Genomic DNA, 26,675 nt, shown 5'->3' with positions numbered 1-26,675 from the left:
GATTTTAATTATTTTACCCTAGCAGATTGAAATTAAATGAGCTAAACTGGCTGTGAAGATATAGCTGCTTCAGAAGAAACTAGGAAACCTGCAAATAGTAAAATAATGCACTTAACAAACAGATTTAGCAAAGAATAAATACAGTGAATCCACAAATTGATTTGCTCACTAGAGATGCCATGCCTGTATTAAGTGGGAGGTCCATGATGATACCATCAATAGACATTGAGGTACTATAATTAGTGCTTCCCCAATTGAGAGTTAATTGTTTTATTCTAGTAAAACTGATTTTGTTTGAGTTTGTGTTTTTCAGTTTCATATAGTGCCTCTATAAGGGTCCTTCAGGTTAGATTAGTCATTTTTCCCTGCTGATGAAATACACATTTTGGAAAAAAATTTGCCCTTGCTATATGTTTATTAAGAAACTATTTTGCACATCTTTGCTTTATTATTTTAATTAATACTTTTGCAATGAAGTAATAGTATTTTATGAATGCCTTAAAAAAGTAAAGAAATTGGTAAAGACTCATCAAGTAAATAAAGATGAACGGAATATCTTAACCTTTTGGTGTTTAATCTAGGGACCCTTTCTTAAGAAAGGGAAATATCATACTTACAATATGGAAGAACATTGAGTTTTCAAACACTGCTACAGTCAGTTTGTCAGTTTTTCTGTATTTCACGTATTCTATCTCTCACCACACACTCAGGCCACTCAGCATGATTTTATTTCCATAAGTATATTGCTGACTGGTTAAAGCCCTTGACACAAGTACTGAAGGTTGATTGCAGCATCCTAGCAGTCTACCTGTCCTCCAGGGCCCTGACATGGTAGAACCAATTCAGTTCAATTCATCAAGTATTTATTGATTACTTACTATATGTAAGACACTGTACTTTTCTCAAGGGCAAAGATTAGTAACTTTTTGTGAGTCAGATTTCTCAGATTTTTTTATAATTCCTAATTGAAGAAAATGACAAGTTTCAGTGAAAGATTAGTGAAAATGAAGGTTTTTTTTCCCCACCCAATGTCATAGACCCTCTGCAGTCTATCTATAAATACTTTTGTTAGGGGGTGGTCATGGAACCAAAGTTTTGAATTTCTACTCCAAGGAGAAAAGGTAGAGTCTCCCAAGCACTGAATAAAATACTAGCTCTACCATCTTTTGCCTCACCCAAAATATTCTTCTTACTATCATAATGACAAAAATAATCTACTCAATAAGATCTCAAAAACACACTGCTCTAGAAGTCATATAAGGACTCATTCAATGGCAACCAAACCAGATTTACTCAACTGCCAAATGAATACATGTTTATGATTGTAAAATGTTCTTTGGTTCATTTGAAACTTCTGAATCTTGTTTCCTTAAGCCATGATTCTTTCATCTTGGTTAAATATTTATGTTTCTTGTTCAGTATCCAAGTCACTGATGTCCTCTGGCACCAAGACATGGGTATATTTTGGAGGAGAGGAAGTGGCAGGTAAAAGATCACTGAAATACTAACATCTCATTACATTTGCTGATATTCTAGAGGTCTAAAAGAAGCATCTCTTTTGTTCATCCTCCATAGTAAACACACACACATACACACACACACAGCATAGAAAGAAACACAACAGTTTTATTTAGCTGCCTCTATTACTGTTAATTTGCTTTTAAAATTCATTTTCAACTTTCCTCCACTTTAGAGAAAAGTGCATGTCAAACGACCAGAATTAAAAAGGTGACAAACTGTGAAGAATTAAAACTTCTAATTTAACAGATGAGCAACTGCAAATAACAAAAATCTCAGACAAACACAACTTTAATGAAAGGTGACATCCTGAAAATCTCTCTCTGTCTCTCTCTGTCTTAGTCTCTCAGTTTGTGTCTCTCTGTCTCTCTGTGTCTTTGCTCTCTTTCTCCCTCTCTCCCTGTTCTTCCTTCCCTCCTTTCCTTCTTCTCCCTCTCTCTCTCTTTGTGTCTGTCTGTCTCTCCCCCTATATCTCTCTTTTCTTCTCCCTCTCTTTGTGTCTTGCTCTCTCCCTCTTTCTCTTGCTCTCATAATAGCAAATTAGTTTAGTAAGCCATCCTGTAATGCAGGGATGACAATAATAAGAACAGATCCATATTCTTTACTGCTATTTTTGTTGGTTGTTTATTTTCTGAAACTACACATGACACATCTTTTGTGGCAAACATATTTTCTTCCCACTAGTCAGGTCACAAGTTGTTCTGTCTGGACACATTGTGATTTCTTATTTCCATCAGGTACTGCTCTTTTCTAGGTTTCCAAACCAAATGGATGGCTTTTATTATTTTCTTCAGTTTCCTAAACAAGAAGGAGCTGCAACTAGCATGTGGTGAACAAAGATAGAGTTCTCTATGATACTGAGCAGTGCTTTGTGATTCTCGGCTACGCACTGTATTGCCAGGCTAGTGTGTAGAGGGAAGCTTTAATTTGAACTTGAGAAAAGAAAGATTTAAGTGTGCATAAAGCAGTTCATTAACCATCAGAGGGTAAAGAAGGGTATTTGGATTTATTAAGCCTCCCTAAAAGGTTGTTGATTGATTACCAGGAACCAGAAATGTGTGTACCTGTCCTTTCTGTATTTTAGGACACCATTTTAGAACACTGAGTGTAAAATTCTCATTATTTGTTAATGGGATTTGTGTGCACCCCTCCCACTCATTTCTTTGTAAATGTATCCCTCTGAGTGCTTACCTTGTTCCAGAACACTGACTCTGAATATTTGATTATGTTCTCTTAGCCTTTCTTATTTGCTTTCAGAAGAGTTCTGATTCTGTTTTGAAGAGATCTTTGGAATTAAACCCACTGGAAGGAAAACCTTGAAAGACATGTTTTTTGCCTTTGTCTCTCATTGAAGCCATTTTACCTTATGGTTTATTGGGCATTCTTTTGCCTTTGAATATAAGCAAAGCTACTCTGAGTTTAAATATATGTTCATGGTCTCATCTGCATAAATATGCTACTTCTTTTTTGTAAACATAACTTCTATTAATGTCAGGAGCATTACACATATACATGAAGAGAAAAATAGATGTTGGCTTTATTTAGCTCACTGAGTGGTGGGGGGAGGAAAGACATAAGTGAACAAAGCCTACTTACAGAATATAAAAGAGAAGGATAAATGGTTTTTCTCACTACTTTCAATAGTCTATCCCACTACTTTCAAGGTATTTTTGATTAGATTACGAATATAGGAAGTTTTAGAACTAGAAAGGATGATCTAGTCTAGCTAGTCTCCTCATTTTATAGATGAAGAAACAGATACTGGAAAATGATGCTAAGAGCCTTGTCCAAAGAACATGCATGGTTAGCTGGTGACAGAACTGGGAATAAAACACAGGTCACCTTACTCCTAATCCAGTTGTTTTGTCCCTTAACTTTAGTAGGGAATACACTTCTTGAGGAGATGGAAGTAGACCCATTAGACACTGGGCCCAAGGCTGAATATAAGACCCATGATTATCACAAACTACTTCAAGGAATTTGGTAGCCCCTGTGACCTACTCTGAGAAATGCAGAAAGTTGGGTTTCCACAGAGTATGGCAAGCTTTGAGGTGGATAATGGATACCACTGACCAAGAGGTTTTCGCAATGTGAAAAGTTAAGGAAGATTAGCATTCACAGAACAATTAAGTGATCAACAGAAGCCTTGAGCAAACAAAAATGGGGGGGGGGGGAGGTTAGGAAGGTAAAAATAGATTCAGCCAATCAGAAAGAGTCTTGTGGTTTTGAGAAAACTACAAACTTAAAATAATAGCTGCTTCAGCCCAAACTAGTTGGAACTATGACCTGACTTGACCAAATCATTTCTGCATCTGCTTAATTGGTGAATTGAATACTAAACAACACACCACAGAGGAGGAGTTTTTTGCCATTTTTGAACATGGTGATATATGATGGGGGAAACATGTGTTTTACATATTAAGGGGAAACATTTAGTGGGCGTATCAGAAAGACTGTAACCTGGATGAAATGGACCAATCGGCTCTCTAAAGGGAGGAGCTGCATCACGCAAGCAAGTATAAAAGTTTCCCCATTTCTGTACTTCAGTGCTCCCTCTTCCCAAAGAATAGTGGGGCCTGCTTCTGGCCAGAGACGTTCAGGTGGTTCCTTAAGATTCTTCTTTATTAAATTTTCCTTGATATCTGATTTTCAGTGTCAAGAGTGTTATTTCTAATACCTACTAAACCTTAATGTCCGGGGAAAGTTTAAAGCACACACACACACACACACACACACCACAATGATAGGAAAGCTGTCTCATCAGGGTGTGCTGGTCAATATTCAACAACTGGTTCTCAAAAAATTACATATACACAACATTTAAAAATTTAATTTTATTAAACGTGTCTCCATTACTTTATTTAGCTTAGGCAATCAGCAAAACAATAACTCAAGTCTAATTTGTAGCTTTTCCTGGATGTAAATACTTACACTGACATTTTAACAATGGGCTCTCACTGGTGGGCTTGAGCTGGCTCTAGCCCGTCCCCACCTTCAGTTTGTGTCAGAATAATAACAACAGTTACAGCACCAAACCCCAAATTTTCCACCAGGCTGGGAGTTTGAGCTAACCACTGAAAGCTTTTCCCCTTCTCCATGTCTCTGTCCTCACCTCCAGGCTCAGCATCAGTTAGCACCTGTCTCTAAGTCCAGGTTCCTCACTGTTCCTTTCCTTCAATGACTGGTCATCATAGATTCAGAAAAGAGCCCTATAAAATGAATCCAACTTCACAGTTTTGGAAATGGGTGTCTCATGACAGAAGGGGAATATTCAACTTTATTCAGTATCCCAGAGTTTGGCCCATTGTTCATACTCACCAATCATGTCTTCACCTCTCAATAAAGGTGGCTTATTTCACGTTCTTGCTATGAGTGCCCATCTCTTGCTGCATTGTGTTGAGTAGTACCATGTTTCTCAGTCATATCAATTCTCTTTTTAGATTTTGTCACTCAGGACTATAAAAATAAGAACTGAATCTGAAATCTTGTGTAGCCTGGCTTTGAGTCATCTGTCAAATAATCTGTCAGATTTTTGATATTTTGTCTTTGTCTCATTCAAATCATTTTAGCCTATGGTTATAGGGCACTCTTTTGCTTTTGGACATCAGCATACTCTAAATAGGAAAATAAATGTTGCCTTTATGTAGTCTACTGGAGGAGGAGGCAATTGGGCAGTTCACTTAATAGATAAGTGAACAAAACCTACTTGTAGAATATAACAGAAGGATAAACTCCTTCAGCTGTTAAGATACCCTTAATAGTAGAAAATGTGCAAACAATTAATGATATAGCCTAGTCATGTAGGGAACAGAACAAACTATTATCTCTTACACTCCTTACTGTTTCTCTGAGAGAATCATGAAACCAATAGTTCACACATATTGAGAGACTCTTTGGATCACCTGAAATTCTGATGATTTAGAAACTGCATTATTCTGAAATTAGCCAGTATAATAACCAATTCTCATAATTTTATAGTACATTGATGTTAATTGAAACCTATTACCAAGTATATATGTCTTAGGGAGGTAACATAGATTCTAAGTGGACAAATGATATGGCCAGTAACAGCTAATATGTGTCATGGAAGACATAGATAATATTCGGACTCAAGGCTTCCTGACTACAAGTATAACACTCTTAGTATGCCATCCCTTCTCCACACTGGAATAGGTAGCTAGATAATGGAATTGATAAAGCACTGGGTCTAGGATTAGGAAGACCTATATTCAAATATTTACAAACTGTATGATCTTATACTTAATCTCTATTTGCCTTAATTTCCTAATCAATAAAATAGGAATAATAACAGCATTCTACATTACAGGTTTGTTGTGAGAGTCAAATTAGACTTTCCTTGGCATTTTACATAGACCTGGTACATAGTAGATGCAAAATAAAAGTTTATTCTCTTTCCCCCATTCCTTCCCAGAACTCTTGAGTCACAAAGATGGTTCTTTGTTTCAAGCAGCAACTTGGGATAATTAAAACACTATTTGCTCTCTTTCTCCTATTTAGCTCAGGGAAATTGGCTGTCCAGTTGAAAAATCTGTTGGATTTTGTTCATTTCTGTCTATGTGACTTTTAGGTTCATTTCCAACTTATCTTTGATTTAACTGAAGGGATATTATGATATTCTGGGGCTTGATATGATGAGCATCTTGTTACCTACAAAAAGAAGCATCTGGATGACCTCATTATCTATAGGATTGATGCAGTACAATCTTCAAGACAATGGTGAAAATCATAGCAAATTCATATCTCCCTATTTTATGTCTCACTTGTCATTATAATCAGAAGGTCAATGAATATCTTGTTCAGTTATCTAATGAGAGAGTCTTCATGATTTTGATGTACACACAGAAGATACTTTATTGGAAGGGAGCCTTTAAATATGTGTTTTTTCCTACTAAGTCACTTGTGTGACCATGACCATGTGGTCAGTTACATAAAACATTTATAAATGTGTCTTTCTTCCTTGTATCTTATCCAAAAAGTGCTCAAAATGGATAGATTGCTAGTTATTTATATTATTGTAATATAGATTAAAAGCTAGATATTCCAGTCCTTTTTAACAATGAAAAGACTTATTCCAAGGTCAGAGACAGCTAATCAGTAGAAGAGCCAAAATTTGACTCCACCTTTCTGATTCTAAATCTATTCTACTTTTCTTTTTGATTACCTCTTACACAGAGAAGTATCACTTGTGATTTCTCCTCATCCTTTTGACATCTTTTCTTTCTTAAGATGTTTTATGTCTCATAAAGATAACTCATTGCTTTCAAGATTATATCTCTTCCAGCATGGATTTCCTGAGAGTACTTCATCAGGGATAACCTTTCTTCCTGATGTCATATTTTTAAATGCAACTTTTACAGTTTTAACTCCTAATGAAAACTGCAATCAAATGTTGGATTTCCATTCAATTCAATGGTTTAAAAATAGATTATTATAGAAAATCTAACAAATCTTCCCCATTTTATTTATATATATGATCTGTTTGCCAGTTTCATCTATGAGTATTCTTTCAAGAATACAGTTTCATAAGTTTTCCAATCAAGCTTTGTTTAGACATTTTTTATTCCATAGTTTTTCACTCTTTTGAGGATATGTTGCTTTTCTCAATATAATATTTTAATATTCTGAGGAAATCAAATCGATTCTATTCTGTATCACTCAACATTTCTTATAACTAACTTATGTTTCTTTCTCTTTGAATTAAGTTCAGAAGTTCAGTATTCCTCTCTGTGTTAAAATTAAAAGTCCAGTTTTCTCATATATCAACTTAATTAAAAGAAACTTGGTAGTTTATACAAATAACTGTCCCTGGACAATTGGAGGAAATCTGTTTTCTATATGCCATTAGTTATTCAAACAGGTGGACTAAATCAGAATTTCCTAGAAATAAGATGGAAGGTAGTATTGCTGGTTTCACATTTCTGATTTTCAGTCAGTTATAATGACCCTAATGCTTCTGACTTTGTAGCCAATCATATTGTTTTCCCCATCTATATACCTTTTATTTTTTTTATGGATCTCCTGTTTTCTATAAAAATGAACTGTCAGACTTCATTTGCAGCTTTTAGTTTGATGATCAGTAGTCTGCTAAGAGGAGCAAAGCATGATTCATCACCAATCTCCTGTACTCAATACTGGTAATTTCCTTGATCTGAGTTATGACATTTTCCAGTATTTTAATTCCTTTAAATGAGTTTGTCTTTAGTTTCTGAAAACATACTAGAATGGATTAAAGAAATATTTGGTATGCATCTAGAAAAGAAACAGTGATTTAAAAAAGTTAACATGATTTGATCAAGAATAGCCATTCCAGTCTAACCTGACTTCATTTTTGACAGGTTTAGTAAAATGGCACTTAAGAGCAATGCTCAGCATTTAGCTTAGATTTTAGGGGGAAAAAGTTTTTGCAAAAAATTCCATATAAAACTTATAAAGGAAATGGAAGGAAATTGTTGGAATGGCCAGGTAAAAGAGTGGTTTTAATGGTCAAAGTGAAAAGATGTCCCTAGTAAAATACTCTAGAGATCTTGACTTAAGACAGCCAAATATTTTTATCAATGATTTGTAAAAAGACCAGGGTTATATGCTTATCAAATCTGTAGTTGTGACTAAGTTGAAAGAGATGGTTAACCCAATGAATAGCAAGTCTGAATCCAAAATGTTCTTGACAAGATAAACCCTTGGAATGAATCTAATGAGATAAAATCAATTAAAAAATATTTGGGACAAAAAATCAACACCTCAAGGATAAAAAATTAAAAAGTGTGGTTAGAGAGAAGATTCTCTGAAAAAGATTTTTTTTTTTTTTTGGAGAACTCCGAATTTAATATGATTCAGTAATATGATGAGAAAGTCAAAAAAGCTCATGTGATCATGGGCTATAAAAGACCAGATATAACTTTCAAGAATAAGAAAACAATAGTTCTCTGAGACCAAATCAGACCGTAGTAGGAGTATTGTATTTAATTCTGGATGGACAGCTCCAGAAAGACATTAAGATCCTGGAAAACTTCCAAAATGGGGAGGGCAACCAGAATGGTCAAGGGACTTGAATTAAGCCTTATAAAGATCAATCAAAAGAATTAAATTTGCTAACATGGAAAATAGACTTAGGGTTAAAATGATGGGTCTTTTCTTGCTTTTAGAGGACTATAATGTAGAAGAAGGAATGGATTTGATTTGTTAGGTCCTAGAAGGAAGAACCATGAGAAATGATTGGTCAGTTTAGGTTTGATGTCATGAAAAAGTGGAGTAGGCTATCTTGAGAGGTGCTTGATTCTCTCTCCTTACAGATTTTCAAACTCAGACTGGATGACTATCTGTTAGTGTTATGATAATTAGGATTTCTTTTCAGTATGAGTTGGCATTGAGAAACACTGAGATTTCTTTCAACTCTCAAAATTCTATGCTTTTTGTCATTTTGGTTTTTTTTCCTTTATATTATTGTGGTTATTATGTAGGTTGTTCTCTTGGTTTTATTTGTCTCTTTTTCTTTGCTTGTGTGTGTTTCCAAGTTTCTATGAATTCCTTGTTTCTTACAAAACATTACAGTCCTATGCCCCAGTATATTTGTTTTATGTTATCTTGACATCTAGGATTAAGAAAGCAGTGGTAGTGATAAACATGTGAGGAAAAAATCAACAATGATTCCAAGATGACCGAACTGAGCATTTTTTTCCCAAAATGATGGATGACTATAACAGAATTTATAAAAACTGAGAGAATATACCAGCTATGAAGATTTATTTAATAAATATCCAGTTCATACATTTTTTAGTTTTTATTGTTGTTGTGTGTTGTGGTTGTTGTTGAGTCAATATGACTTCCTGGATAACAAGCCATTATTTTTGGAAATTTGGATCAAAATGAAGAACTACCAATGTGTAAGGAAGAGTAAATATATTGTAATCTTTATCAAGACTTCCTGAGAGCCAAATTTCTATCAGTAGTAATAACAAAAATCAAAAACTACCAAAAACATCATATGCACAAAACAGAAATACAAATATGAGCATTGCCATTATGCAATTAAAAAAAAAGAAATACTAAGCAAGTTTAATTACTTTAATGAAGTAAATGTACTAAATTTGACACATTTTGATCTTAGAAAAGCAATTGATAATGTCAGAATCAATATTTCAAAAACAAATTCTAGTTACCTTAAACAGAAATTTGAATTTTAAAAAAATCATCAAATCAACGAATTAAGTGCAATTTTAATTAAAAATGTAATGTTACATTTACCTCAAGTTCCTTAACCTGGTCTTAATCTAACATTCTAGGCTTATCTCCCACAATAGTTTATGATATACTCTACACTTCATTCAAACTAGGTTATTAACTAGTAGCTAAAATGACCTTTTCAAGCTGTTTCCTTATCTGGAGATCTTTCTCCCATCTCCAACAGTCCAGTTTCTACTCATTATTATTGGCTCATTTAACACATATATTTAACATAAAAATCTCCCTTGATTCCACCACCTGAACGTATTATCTTACTGTACCTCCTGTTGAACTGCTAGAGCTTATTTGATAGCATAGTAATCTATATTTGTATCTTTAACCAAAACTATTACATTGCAAACTCCATGAAGTAAAAAGTCTATAGTTTATTCTCTGTGAGAGTCTATTAAAGTAGATTGAATACAATAAGTATCTAATAAATATCTGTTATATAAACATATGACTGAAACACCCCAGAAACTATTCATATTTCTCTGAAACTTTGGAAGGATTTGGCATTAAGCTATCCAAGATTCCCTCCTACCTCTCTGACCTTTTTCCCCAGTCTACTTTTGCTGAATCAGCATCTATCTTATACCCACTGACTAGTAGGTATAACAAAAAAAGGTCTTTCCTGGACCTCTAAAATCTCTTTCCTCTTACCTTTTTATTTTATTTTTTTTTTTGCCATAACCTAAGTCTCCAGAATCATTATCTGGAAAGTCATATAAACTTATTTTTAAAAACTAAAAACAATAGCACTTCAGAATGAAAGTTATATGAATTGGTTTTCCCCTAAATAATTTTGTACCCTTAATATGACTTCATAGAGCTTGTATATCCAATTCTTTTCTATTCAAACACATCTTGGCATGATGGGATAGTTAGTTATCCAGTAATCTTGGGATCACTCCTGATTTTTGTCTCACATTTATTATTTGTTTCTTTTTTTATTCTTCTATTTCAGATAAAACAAAACAAAAACACCATGGCACATGAATACAATGGAATATTGTTATTTCATAAGAAACTTTGAAATTTAGAGAAATATGAGAAAACATAGACATCGGTAGAAAGAAAAGTAAACAGAGCTAAGAAATGATATACAGAGTGACCATAATAATATAAAGTAAAATAACACAAAATTGAAAAAGCACAGAATATTGAGATCTGAAGAGTTATCATTGGCCATCAAGGTCAATCTACATAGAAAAGTAGTCCTTATTATAAGATACATTCCAAGTAGTCATCTAATTTCATCTTGGAGATCTATAATGCAAACACTTCTCAAGACAGCCAGTTTCACAGACTATAGTGGTTCTGAAGTTGTTCATCACATCAGAGCTAAATCTGTTAACTAATTTTGGCTGAAGCATAGATTCTTAAGCTTTTTGGTTTTAAAATCACTTTAACTTCTTCAAAATTATTGAGAAAGCCAAGGAGTTTTTGTTTACAAAGATTGCATCTAATAATGTTTGGCTTCTTAGAGTTAAAATAGTAAAATATGCATTAATCAGTTCACCTTAAATAATAATGAAACCATTACAAGTAAGCATGAATTTCATTTTTTATCAAATGAATCATTTTATTTCCCAACAACTGCTTTGCATAATTTTACTAATCTGTTTTAGGTCTAAAAAACCAACAAACCTCAAATACATAAGTGTGCTAAAGGGATGTCTATTCTAAACATGTGAAGATTTCTCCAATGGAATGGGCAGATGAGAACAACTTGTTCCAGTGTCCAAGAAGATACCTGCTCAGAGCTTGGTCATACATCAAAGACACCAAGGTATTCCACGCAATATAGGGCAATACCAGTTGTCTTGACATTTGTCTTGCCACTATTCTTTAATAACTCTGTAAAGGAGAGTTATGAAACTCAGTCTTACTTAAATCCAATTTACATTCAAGTCAAGATATCACCTGTGATATCATTGCTCCTCATCAATAATTAAGGAGGAATAACCACAATAGAAGAAAAATAGATTCACAAATCTGTATTTACATTCAATCACTAAAGAGAGACAGAGAGAAAGAAAGAGAAACAGAGAAAGAGACAGAGAAAGAGAGAGAGAGAGAGAGAGAGAGAGAGAGAGAGAGAGAGAGTTCTGTTTGAAGAATGTAAAGAAAATTCATCCTCACAAAGATATATAGTTGGAAAATGAAGGAATTATTTTAATAAACAAATAACATCTCTGTATCACTATGAAAATAGTTTTGCTCTTGTGGACTCAATGAAAAGTTTCTGGTGATCCCGAGAGTTCTGTAGATTATCATTTGAACCAGAGAGCTAAAAAATGATAAATATATCAAGTTATCCAAATTCATGAAGGCTATGTGCTAAGTCTAAAGAATTGTCATCTGCATTAGAAGTACAGTTTGGCTATAAAAGATCTCTGTCCAATAAGAGAAATGCTGGGACATATAAGTAGAAATGATATGAATGACTGATGAATCTATGGATGCAACAGAAAAAGCTCTAATCCATGTGTAGAATATGATTTAATTCATTAATAACTTGAAATATTCCAAAACAGTTTATTTGTCTTGTATTCCCACATCTTAAAAAGATTTCTCTGTCTTCCTGAACATAAAATAGTGCTAGTTCTCAGAGAAGTCTGAAGAGACTTACATGAACTGATGATTAGTGAAATGAGGAGAACCAGGACATCATTGTATACACAACAAGATTCTATGATGATCAATTCTGAGGGATGTAGCCCTCTTCAACAATGAGATGATTCAGACCAATTCCAATGATCTTATGATGAAGAGAGCCATCCACACCCAGAAAGAGGACTGTGGGAAATGAGTGTGGTTCATAACATAGCATTTTCACTCTTTTTGTTGTTGTTTTCCTGTGTTTTATCTTCTTTCTCATTTTTTCCTGTTTGATTTTATTTTTCTTGTGCAGCAAAATAATTGTATAAACATGTATGCATGTTTAGCATATATTTCTGCCGTGTTTAACATATATTGAACTACTAGCCCTCTAAGGGAAAGGGTGTGGGAAGGGGGTGGGGGGTGGGTTGGGACACAAATTATTGCAAGGGTTAATGTTGAAAATTATCCATGGATATGTTTTGAAAATAAAAAGGTTTAATTTAAAATTTTAAATTACATCTAATTAATTTAATTAAAATTAGATTACAATTAATTTAATTTAATTTTCAAAAATTAAAAAAATAAATAAAATAGTGTTAAGTTCTTACCAAGTGGACCAGTGTTGTCAAACTCAAAAAGAAAATAGGAAATTAATCCATACATTCAGATCCCTGGAGGTGACATATTGATATATTGATTAGTTTTAAAATGTAAAGCTTTATTGTATTTTATATTAAATATTTTCCAATGATAGTTTAAGCTGGTTCAGGTAAAACTTGGGAGTATTTGTGACAGATCTAGGTCACTATGATCCAACTAATAGGTATAGTTAGGGTTGGTTTTCTGGAGCTTCCAAGACTTGGGTAACATGCAAATATGTGGGTTTATATATAGGTACGTATGCAAATGTGCATATATATGCAGAGAGAGAGCAGAAAGAGAGAGGTGCAAATATACACAGTGTTTATGAATGCCATTTGTGATTTGTATATTATCAGCAAAAAAGTAATTAAGAACAATGTATAAAACTGTTTTATTTACCCTTGACATCCTGAATCAAAGTAACCTACTTGCTCTGACAAATCCTGGAGCTTGGAAGTATTATAGTATTAAAAAGTGAAATGATTGATGGATTTGAATCTGAAGATCTCTTATTTGCCGAGTTTAGAATTTTGGGAAGTCTATTAACATTCTGGACCTCAAGATCTTCATTTGCTAAGCATAGGCAAAAGACAAGATTTCTGAAACCTTTCCAGCTCTAGGTCCTATGATCCTAAATGAAATCTATTGCTTGCTGTATGCCCATCATTGAACTAGGTAGGAAATAGGGTCCCTCTGTTTAGATAGAGAAAGGACACAATTGAAGGGCTGGCGGGCAGAGCAATTGTTTCTTCACAAATCCTTCCTTTAAAGAGAGCTTAGAAGTTTCTGGATAACTATTCATAGTTTCCTTAGCATCTTAGTTTCCCTGAGTTCTTTGGTTTTGACTCTGAATACTTCATGCTCACTCCCACATTGCTGAGAATACCCAGGTTTCTATTTCTACATATTGTCTTTTCCCAGTCGATTGTAAGCTCCTTGAAGGCAGAGATGGTTTTTCTTTTTCTTACTTGCATGGTACATAGTACAATGCCTTGCATATAGTAAATGCTTAATAAAATTATTGACAAATACATGGAATATGTAGTTTGCAATCTACTGATCCATCATAGAATATAACCTCTACCATATAAGTTAAGGGAACAAGAAGCAGTGGAGAAATCTGTATGAAATGGAACGGGTTAGAGAAAGTTCTTAGAGTAGGCAGATCTTAAATTGTGACATCAACTAAAACATTCCATGCAAAATTTGGAGAGAAGATTGGTCAATAATCTATGCTAATCTCTTTCTAAATTTGCATTTATATTCAAAATCTATTTGGATTAAACACGGTTTTGATTTTTCCCTTCCCCATACCTATTTCCATTTCTATGATCAGATCAAAGTGAGCCCATTTAGTTTGTTTTTGTATTTTATGGAAAGTTTTCTGTGTTTCTTATGTTTAAAACTATATAAAGAATAGTATACCAGGCCAAAAAAAAAAAAAAAAAAAACCCAAACTCAAAGACATTGCCAATTCTGTAGCAACAACTGAAGAAACAATCTGTTTGTTCTACAACTGAAAATGTTGTTATGATTTCATGTGCATAAAATCAAATACATTTAAAATGTAGTGATTTAGTAGATAGAAGAATAAAAAGAGCATTTATTAAGCACTGTGCATCGAATATGTTGCTAAACATTGCATAAATATTATCCCGTCCATCCTCACCACAACCACGGGAGCTAGCTACTACCATTATGCCCATTTTATAGCCAAGAAAACTAAAGCAAAAAAAAAAAAAAAAAAAAAAAGGTTAAAAACTGGCCTGGGATCATATAGCTAATAGTTATCTTAAGTCAGATATGTTTTGAGTTCCAGGTGACCTGTTGTAACAAAACTGACATGTATTCTCTCCTGTACGCTTGATTGTATATATTCAATATTATACAATCATAGACCTTTAGAGACAGATGGGATGTCAGTGAGGTAGACCAAGCCATATCTGAATCTAAATACATTCTATAATCTACCAGCCATGTGGAATCCAGTCTTTGCATGAACTGCTCTAGTTGGATGAACCTACTAATCTTTATATTACTTATTACTTTACGTTACTTATAAATATATGTTTTGTGCAGTTATTGAGTTATGTACAACTCTTCATGATATTATAAACCATATTGTTCATGGGTTTTTCTTGGCAAAGATTCTGGAGTGATTTGCCATTTTTTTCCCAATAGCTTAAGGCAAACAAAGGTTAATTGATTTGCCAAATGTCACTTACTAATTGTTCCTCATAAATACATACATATATAATTATAGTATTTCTTTTTTAAAAGAACTTTGTTATAAAATTGTTTATTGCATGAGCCTAAATTTTCATCTTTGTACTTTAACCTTTCTTTTCCTTGGTTTTACCCTCTAGGGCAAAACAGAATAAATATAATCCTATTTCCATTTAGCAATAACAAATTAACATTTATATAGTGCCTACTATATGATAGACACTCCATTAAGTCCTTCACAAATATTACTTCATTTGATGTTTACAATAGCACTATGAGGTATCCCTATTTTTAAAATGAAGAAACTAGCTCAGACAGAAGTTTATGAGTTGCCTAGGGTCTCATGTCTTATAAGTGTATGAAACCAGACTTAAACTTTCTTCCTGATTACAAACCTAAATGCTCTATTTACCTTATTACCACCACACTTAACTTCCTCAGTGTCAGTCCTTCAAGTATTTGAATATAACTAATCAGACTTAAATCTCAGTTTATAGAAACTTTAGTGTTTTGATAATTAGTAGGCATAAAGAAATGGCTGCTTTTATGAATCTCAAGATAGAACTTAAATTACAATTTAAAGACACTTAAAATATATGCCAGTGACTCTGAAAGACCAAAAGGGGATATAACATGTGGCATTTCATATATGTGGCACATAGAAAAATATATATTATTTAATATTTGCTATTGTTCAAGGCATAGATTTAGACAACATCATTACCCAATAAACAATGTGAAACATAGCTTGATATACACACATCAAAGTCCTGTTAGTTATTGATTTAGGCAATGCCATTTTATTGTTATAGAAACAAAGGAATGAATGGCACCATAAGAAGTCATTTAGTCTTCCACTTTCAGTTCACATTTAAGACAAAGGAGTATCTATCTCTTTTTAAAGCCATACAAAGAAGGAAATTAATTCAAATTTATAATACACTTAGATTTGCAGAATATTGAGTGCTGTATAACAACAAAGTTCTCTCCATTTGATAAGTCAAATCATTATTAATTCTACACATCAGCCTGGACCTACTACTGATGTTTACCTGTAAATCAATAGCATTCAAAATGTTAGAAGTCTTTTCCACTTTTGAGGTATAAGCAATCACTAACATAATTGATCTATACTTTTCTTAACCAGCTTGGGTGAGAACCCTAAGCAAATGTTCCATTAAAGCATATTTAAAAGGCAGTAAACTGGTAGTCAACCAGTAACTCTAACTCCAATGATACTTTGGAAGGTGAATACAAAAAACTCAAGGTATATTTGGATAAATAAATATATTTTACTAAATAAATACAAATAAATGCATAGACATGCAGCACTTTATACAATCTTTCCCTATGGTAATGCGTCGATTACACACATCATTCATTAGATTATGAAAACCATTAATGTCACATAGCTGAACCAAATGAATTCACTAAGGGACCACTATTAGCATATCAAGTAGCTATTTCTCAGCTAAATATTCCTGACAGCCCTCATTATAGGTGATGGATGAGCTTTATAAGTGGTAGTAGGTTCAGAAGAAAATAAAATCTTTACACATGCGACCACATGTGGCTCAATAACTAGCAATCATTTTTCAACTGTTTGTATCCCGCCCTTCCCTTTTTAATGGGGAAGTGTTGTAAAATTCACAGATAGGTTAAATGCTTAAGTCAAAATTCATTAAAAACTTGTGAGTATAATTTATGTTCTGAATTTTGCAGATGCCTCAGTTAGACACTGTGACATCCAGCTGCCACAGAAAGACAGAAAGAGAACAGAGGAAAGACAGGAGACAGGTGAAGTGCAGAATCTGGGCGAGAAGGCAGCAGGTGTTAGAGAGAGACTTCTAATAAGCATCGTAATGTCAAGGCATTGATTAGAAGACAAAATGAGGAGCCCCTGGTTGTTCAATTTTAAGATAACACAGTGGAACTTCAACCTGGAATTGGTTTTCTGAACATAACAGAAGGGACTACCTCATTGGTTTTCCATGTCACAACAAGAGAAAGGCAATGTTCCTGTTAAAAGAGTCATAATATCACATCTATCCATCAATAAAAAAATTTAAGAACCTACTATGTTCCTACTATTGTCTATATAGAATAGAAAGAGCAAAATGGAACAATTCCTACTCAGATCAAATGAAAACACTCGAATATATTATTTTGAAAATTGTAAAGTAATATGCAAAGCACAAAGTATTGATTATTACTCTTAGGATATTATATTCTTTTGCATGAGACAAAATGTAACTATAAAAGCAGATGCAGAATAAGTACAAAAAAGGAAGAAATGAAAAGGAGGGAAGAAGGGTCTATATCAGAATATAATACTGATATTTTCTTTTTCATATATCACCATATCTTATACCCCATGTATTCCTCTCTTACCAGAATATCATTGCATATAAAAATAAAATAATAGATAATAAATATTTTAAATGGGGGTGGGGGAAGTCAGCACAACTGACTTTTAAAAGTCCAGAAAATGTGTACTGTATATCACTTGTGGACTCCAACCCCTATCAAAAAATAGGTTGAAGCTGTCCTCTCATATCTTTTCACTTGAGTCCACTTGATGTTTATATTTTTGTTTAAATTTACTGATATTTTGCTGTCTTGTTTTTTCCATTTCCATTGTAATTATTGTTTGAATTTTCTTTTGCCTCTGCTCACTGCCCTTTGCATGATTTCATATATATTTTCACATTTTATCAGTATTCATCGCACAAATCATTTCCTATAACACAATAGTATTCTCTTGCATTCATGTACCAAAATTTGTTTAGCCATTCCCTAATTGATGAGCTTCTATTTCATTTTCAATTCTTAGCGATCACAAAAAACATTGTTACAATAAATATTTCAGAATATTTCTTGCAGTTAAATCCCAGTAATAAAGTCTCACCTTAGAGAATATGGGGGTTTTAATCCCTTAATTGAATAATTCCAAATTGCTTTAACTGTAGCCATTTTTGGTCATGTTTTGCCAATTTGCAGGAAGGAAAACTATGATTTCTTTTGAGTTGCATTTTTCTTATTGTTATTGATTTGGAACACTTTTCCATGTAGTTATGAATACTTTGCTATTGTTTTAAGAACTTATTCTTAATATTTTTTGATAATTTAGCTATCAGAGAATGGTTATTTTATATGTATATATTTAATTTTCTGAGATGCTTATTTTGTAAAGGAATTGGCAAAAGAATTAGCAACTAATACTAAAAGTTGTCAACAGGTACGTACAAAGATAAATTATAAAAATATATACAAGGCCTCTGCAAAACTGAGAAAACACAATAACAAATCAGGTGAGATCAGTGTGAACAGCTAATAACATCTCCACACACATTTAATATGTTTATTTTATTTAAAATCCATTTCAAAGAAATTTGATATGAATTTTTTTTAATATATTAGACCACTTTCCTTCTTACTCAAGATGCACTAGCATTGCCTATGCAGAAGTTTTTCGGTTACAAGTAATTAAAGTTATCTTTTTTTTTGTCATTTTAATTCTCTATTTGATTAAGGATACATTTCTTACCCATAGATGTAAGAGGTATGTGATCTGTTCTTTTCCAATTTTTTCATAATACCATAATATTATGTCACATATCTATTTCATTTTAACTTGTTTTTCACTTTATGAAACACCAATTTATTGATTTTTGAATTCCCCTTAATCTGCTCCAATTCTCTATATCTCTATTTTTTAAGCAATACAGATTATTTTGATAACTACTGATTTATAATATAGTTTGAAGTTTGGAAGTAGTATCCTCCCTTTACCCTTACTTAATGTAATTATTACCCTTCATATTCAAGATCTTTTGTTTTTCTAATGAAAACATTATTTTGTTAACCTCTATATAAATATTCTTTTGGTAATATAATTGATATAACATTAAAAGCAAAAATTAATTTTCATAGTCATATCATTTTTATCATTTTGGCACTGCAGAATCATGCACACTGATTTAGTAATTTAGGTTAATCTTAATTTCTTTAAAGAGAGCTTTATAATTGAATTCACACAAGTCTTTTGAGTACAATTTGTAGTTATTGAGAATGTGATTTCCCTTTCTTTTCTTTCTTCTTTTGTCTTTTCACTACTCTGTTGTAATGCTGCTGATTGTTGAGGATTTCTTTTGTAGTCTTCAAATTTGCTGAAACTATTAATTTTTTCAAATAGCATATTTTCTGAGTCTGTAGGATTTTCCAAATAAACTATCACATCAAAAGAAAAAGAGTACTTAGCTTTATTCCTCTAATTCCTTCTTCCTATTTTATTGCTGTTACTAACATTTTTATAGCTATATTAAATCATAATGAGAAGAGTAAGCATTTGTTTCACTTCCATATTAATTGACAAAAGTACTTCTTGTATTCCCATTTCTACATTTATACATGTTTTTGGTTAAGATAGATTTTATGACATTAATAATCATTATTGTGCTATACTTTGTAGGGTTTTTAACCTAAATGGTTGTGCTTTATAAAAGGTCTGTTTGTTTGCGTTGGTATCCATTAAAATGCATATGTGTTTTCGGTATGTTTTGTTTGATTGTTTTTCTAATGTTGTAATAAAAAAAATTCTACTTGATCATAATGTATGTTTTGAATAAATTGCTGTAATCTGTTTGATAGAATTTTGTATAAACTATTTGAGATTTCATTGATGATATTGAGCCATAGTTTTATTTCTGTGTTTCATCTTTTAATGAATTCCGATTGTATAGTATGAAAAAAAAATCTGCAACAGTTCTTCCTCAATTTTTGAAAATACTTTGTGAAAAATGGATACTGTTTTTTAAAAGTTTGGTGAAATGTCCTGTAAATCCAATGGGTCTGGAAGTTTGCTTGCTGTTGTTTTAGCTTGGTTTATTTTTTGTCATTTTGTTAAGTTTCTTTATCACTAGATTTATTTAAATTGAGTTATTTAAGATGTCTATTTGGTCTTGATACTTGGGTTCCCAGTTTTGTTAGCATATAACTGCATAACATGCTCTGATTATTCTTTTTATTTCTTCTGTTTTACATATGGATTCATTTTGATTAATTACTATTGTATTAATTTGAGTTTCTGTTCTCTTCTATTTTAAAGAAGTTAGCTAATCAATTATTAATTTTATTAGTCTTTTTCAAAAAACAAATTTTAGCTCTACATTTTGTTTCAATTTTTGTTTCCAATTAATATATTTTCACTTCAATTTTTTATATCTCATTTGTATTTCTTTTAGCCATTTTTATTTGCTGCACTTCTAAATGAAATTAAATGAATTTTAAAATTCAGATTCAGTTCATTAATCTTTTTTATATTTTGCTAATGCATGAATATAAGATGATTTTTCCCTTTAGGATTGCTTTTTTGCATCTCAGTGTGTTTAATTGGTGTTCTTTGAAGCAATTTCTATTCTTATTGTATTGTTTTCTATAAAGGATATATTTATTCTTTTGGTCTTTTTTGGTACAGTTTTTTTAATATCTTTGTTCCCTAGTAATTTTTTTTTTTGTTATGCAACTGAGAGGTTAATTTTTTGTAAAAGTTTCATATAGTGGAAAGAAACTTGCATATTCTTTTCCTATCCAATTTAGAAGATGACATAAGCATTGTTAACTCTAGTTTCTTCAGAATTTTTTATTAAAGTTTTTTTTTTATTTACAAAGCATAAGCATGGATAATTTTTCCTAGATTGACCCTTGCATAACCTTTTGTGGCAAATTTTCCCCTCCTTCTCCCCACCCTCTTCCCTAGCTGACAGGTAGTCCAATACATGTTAAATATATTGAAATACATGTTAGTTCCAATATATGTATACATATTTATACAGTTATCTTGTTGCACAAGAAAAATCAGGTCAAGAAAGAAGAAAAAAAAAACTGAGAAACAAAACAAAATGCAAGAAAATAGCAACAGAGAAAGTGAGAATGCTATGTTGTGGTCTACACTCTATTCTCAGGGTTCTCTCTCTGGGTGCAGATGGCTCTCTTCATCACTGCACAACCAAAACTGGTTTTAATCATCTCAATGTTGAAGAGAGACACGTCCATCAGAATTGATCATCATATAGTCTTGTTGTTGCTGTGTATAATGATCTCCTGGTTCTGCTCATTTCACTTTGCATCAGTTCATGTAGGTCTCTCCAATCCTCTCTGATATCATCCTGCTGGTCATTTCTTACAGAACAATAATATTCCACAGCATTCATATACATAATTCATTCAGCCATTCTCCAATTTATGGGCACCCACTCAATATCCTGTTTCTTGCTGCTACAAAGAGGACTGCCACAAACATTTTTACACATGTGGGTCCCTTTCCATCCTTTAAGATCTTTTTGGGATATAATCCCTGTAGAAACACTGCTGGATCAAAGGTTATGTATAGTTAGATAACTTTTTGAGCATAGTTCCAAATTGCTCTTCAGAATGGTTGGATCCATTCATAGTTCCACCAATATTAGTATCCCACTTTTCCCACATCCCCTCCAACATTTGTCATTACCTTTTCCTGTCATATTAGGCAATATGATAGATGTGTAGTGGTTTCTTTGAGTTGTCTTAATTTGCATTTCTCTGATCAATAGTGATTTAGAGCACCTTTTCATCTGGCTACAAATAGTTTCAATTTCTTCATCTGAAAATTGTCTGGGCTACAAATAGTTTCAATTTCTTCATCTGAAAATTGTCTGTTCATATTCTTTGGCCATTTATCAATTGGAGAATGGCTTGAACTATTATAAATTTGAGTCAATTCTCAATATATTTTAGAAATCAGGCCTTTATCAGATCCTTTTAGATATAAAAATGTTTTCCCAGTTTATTACTTCCCTTTTAATCTTGTCTGCATTAGTTTTGTTTCTACAAAAACTTTTTAACTTAATATAATCAAAATTATCTATTTTATGATTAATAACAATCTCTAGTTTTCTTTGGTCACAAATTCCTTCCTCCTCCATAAATCTGAGAGGTAAGCTATCCTAGTATCATTCTTTATGTCTAGATCATGAACTCATTTCTATCTTATCTTTGTATATGGTGTTAGGTGTGGGTCATTGCCTACTTTCTGCAATACTAGTTTCCAATTTTCCCAGCAGTTTTTGTCAGATAGTGAATTCTTATCCTAAAAGTGGGGCCTTTAGGTTTGTCAAATACTAGATTGTTAAAGTCATTGGCTCTTTTATTCTGTGAACCTGATCAACTTCTCTATGTTTTAGCCAGTACCAAATGGTTTTGATGACCACTGCTTTATAATATAGTTTTACATCTGGTACAGTTAGACAACCTTCATTTTAGTCAGATTCTTTTTGTACAGCCAAAAAAACTGTATGGACATGTATACATATGTTTTATTTAACTTATACTTTAACATATTTAACATGTATTGGTCAACCTGCTATCTGGGGGAGGAGAAGAGGGAAGGAGAGGAAAAATTGGAACAAAAGATTTTGCAATTGTCAATGCTGAAAAAAATATCCATGCATATATCTTGTAAATAAAAAGCTGTAATTAAAAATTATTTTAAAAATAAATTCTTGATCTTTTGTCCTTCCAGATCAATTTTATTGCTATTTTTTCTAGTTCAGTAGAATAGTTTCTTGGGAATTTGATTGGTATAGCACTAATAAATAGATTAATTTAGGGAATATTGTCATCTTTATTATATTTGCTTGACCTATCCATGAGTACTAGAAATTTTTTCAGTTGCTTAGATCTGACTTTATTTGTATGGAAATTGGCTTGTAGTTTTGATTATATAGTTTCTGACTTTCCCTTGGCAGATAAATTCCCAAATATTTTATATTATCAACAGTTATTTTAAATGGAATTTCTCTTTGTATCTCTTGCTATTGGATTTTGTTAGCAATGTATAAGAATGCTGATGATTTATATGGAATTATTTTGTATTCTGAAACTTTGCTAAATTTGTGGATCATTTCTAATTGTTTTTTAAGTTAATTCTCTGGGGTACTCTAAGTATATCATCATATCATCTACAAAAGTGATAACTTGGTTTCCTCATTACCTACTCTAATTCCTTTAATCTCTTTTTCTTCTCTTATTGCCAAGGCTAGTATTTCTAATACAATATTGAATAGCATTGATGATAGTGGGCAACTTTGTTTCACTCTTGATTTTATTGGAAATGGTTCCAGTTTATTACCATTACATATAATACTTGCTGATGGTTTTAAATAGATGCTACTGACTATTTTAAGGAAAACTCCATTTATTCTTATACTTTCTAGAGTTTTTAATAGGAATGGATGTTGGATTTTATCAAATGCTTTTTGTGCATCTATGGACATAATGATGTGTTTTTGTTAATTTGGTTATTGATATAGTCAATTGTGTTCATAGTTTTCTAATATTGAACCAGCCCTGCATTCCTAGTATAAATCCTACTTGGTCATGGTGTATTATCCTGGGGTTATCTATAATCTCTTTGCTAATATTTAATTTATGATTTTTGCATCAATATTCATTAGGGAGATTGGTCTATAATTTTCTTTCTCTGTTTTTGTCCTACCTGATTAGGTATAAGTACTATGTCTGTGTCATAAAAGAAATTTAGTAGGAGTCCTTCATTTCTTATTTTTTCAGGTAGTTTATACATAGTATTGGAGTTAATTGTTCTTTAAATGTTTAGTAGAATTCACATGGAAATCTATCTGGTTCTGTGGATTTTTTCTTAGGGAATTAATTAATAGCTCATTCTATTTATTTTTCCAAAATTGGACTATTTAAGTAATTTATTTTTCTTCTGTTAATCTTGGCAATCTATATTTTGTAAGTATTCCTACATTTCACTTAGGTTGTCAAATTTATTCACATAAACTTGGGCAAAGTAAGTCCTGACAATTGCTCTAGTTTCCTCTTCATTGGTGGATAGTACATTTTTGAGACTAACACTTTGATTTTCCTCTTTCCTTTTTCTAATCAAATTAATTAAAGTTTTATCTATTTTGTTGGGTTTTTCATAAAACTAATGCTTAGTTTTATTTATTAATTCAATATTTTTTTTTAGTTTCAACTTTATTGTTCTCTCTTTTTATTTGTAGAATTTTGTTTGGTATTTGATTGGAGGTTTTTAATTTGTTCTTTTTCTAGTTTTTTTAGTTGCCAGTCTAATTTATCAATGTTCTCATTCTCTATTTTATGCAAGTAAGCATCTAGAGATATAAAATTTCCCCTTATTACCACTTTGGCTGCATCGCATAAATTTTGGCATGTTGACTCATAATTGTCATTCTCTTGGATGAAATTATTGATTGTGTCTATAATTTGCTATTTCACCCATTCATTTGTTAGGATGAGATTATTTAGTTTCCAATTTCTTTTTGGTCTATTTTCCTCTGGCCCTTTATTGAATGTAATTTTTATTGCATTGTGATCTGAAAAAAATGCTTTACTACTTTTGCCTTTCTGCATTTGATTTTGATGTCTTTGTGTCCTAATATACAGTCAATTTTTGTATAGATTCCATGAACTGCTGAGAAGAAAGTGTATTCCTTTCTGTCTCCATTCAATTTTCTTCAAAGATTTATCATATTTAGTTTTTCTAATATTCTATTTACCTCTTTAAGTTCTTTCTTATTTATTTTGTGGTTTGATTTATCTAGTTCTGAGAGAGCAAGGTTGAGATCTCCCACTATTATAGTTTTGTTGTCTATTTCTTCTTACAACTCTCTTAACTTCTCTTTTAGGAATTTAGATGCTATACCACTTGGTCCATATATGTTTAATATTGCTTCATTGTCTATAGTGCCCTTTAGCAATATATAGTTTCCTTCCTTAACTCTTTTAATTAGATCAATTTTTTGCTTTTGCTTGATCTGAGATCATGTTTTTTTAATTCACCTGAAGCATAATAGATTTTGCTCCAGCCTTTTACCTTTACTCTGATTGTATCGCTCTGCTTTAAATGTGTTTCTTGTAAACAACTCTCCCATAAAACTTAAGTGTGTAGCAGACTGGATTAAAAGCCAGAATCCTACAATATGTTGTTTACAGAAATTTTTTTTAGTTAGATATTTTCTTTTTTATTTATCTTTCTGTTAGACTTACTCAAAATTTATGGTGTAATAGTCAAGAATCTTATCACTATTATATACTTTATGTCCTCTAAGATAATGTTTCTATAATTACTTTGGATGTTAAGTCATTTGGAGTGTATAAGTTTGTGACTAAGATTGTTTTGTCTCTTTTGTTACTGATAATGATTTGGTTCTTTTAAGCATAATATAATTTTCTCGCATACCCTTTTTAAAGTTTTGTATGATAGCATGATGACAATTCCTGCTCTTTTGGATTCACTTGATGCATAATATTTTTTTTCATTCTCTAAGTTTTATTTTTATATCTTTGTTTTAAAATTCTTCTTGCAAGCAAAAGATTATAAATATTTTTTCTTATCCAATCTGTTGGGGTTTTTTTTATTTTATTGGATTTATTTCATTCATATTTAAAGTTATGATTTATGAGTTTCACATATTCTTCTCAAATTCAAGAATCCTTTGTCTCATCTTGGATTATTTCCCTTAATTTTGCAGTCATAGATGGCTGAACTTATTTACTAGGTCTGTAAAAACCACTTATCCTTCATTATTATATTTTCAATCGATTTATCTTTTTAATGTCCAAGGTCTTTAAGATTTTTTCTTTCTGAAATTTTTGATACTTCCAGTCTCTTCCTCCCTCTACTCTTATTTTCATTGTTAATCATTTTCTTATCCTTTAAGGCTCATAAATAATTTGAGCAATTCTATCTTCTTTTCCAATTCTAGAAAGTCAAAAGGTTATTTTTTAAAAATCTGTGCCTTTGTACTTCCTTAATAAGTATTTAATAGAATTAATTCATTTCCTGTATTCTCACAAACATAACTAGACTGGAGTGTATCTATCTTATATATCCTTTATTTTCCCTTTCTTTCAAGTGACTTGCTAAAAAAACACACACACATACACTCACACACATTTTTCACACATACACAAAAATATTTTTGAAAGTCTAGAAAGATTTACAGGAATTGATGCCAAGTGAAGTAAGCAGAATGAGGAAAACATTGTACTTAGCAAAAGCAAGATTATGTGATGACCAACTATGATAGTCAGCTTTTCTCAGCAATTCAGTGATCCAAAGCAATTCCAATAAACTTTGGATAGACCCAAAAAGAAGTTTTTTTGTGGGTTTTTGTTGTTGTTGTTTTGCAATATGGGTATTAGTGCAGATAGTATTAGTTTAATTCTTTCTCCATCTTTTCTTTTATTTCAAACCCATAAAATCAGGTACCTCTTATACTATCTTACTCCTTGATAATTTCTCTTTGCTTCTCCTTTTGACCTTCTGAATAATTTTATTTTTCCAAATATATTTGTATACACCTAGATACATAGGAGGCTTATTTTATCGCTTATTTTTCTCTTATTAGCTATGT

The sequence above is a fragment of the Antechinus flavipes genome, chromosome 3 (assembly GCF_016432865.1).
Source record: "Antechinus flavipes isolate AdamAnt ecotype Samford, QLD, Australia chromosome 3, AdamAnt_v2, whole genome shotgun sequence".
Taxonomy (NCBI): domain Eukaryota; kingdom Metazoa; phylum Chordata; class Mammalia; order Dasyuromorphia; family Dasyuridae; genus Antechinus; species Antechinus flavipes.
This window is presented reverse-complemented; position numbering follows the sequence as displayed.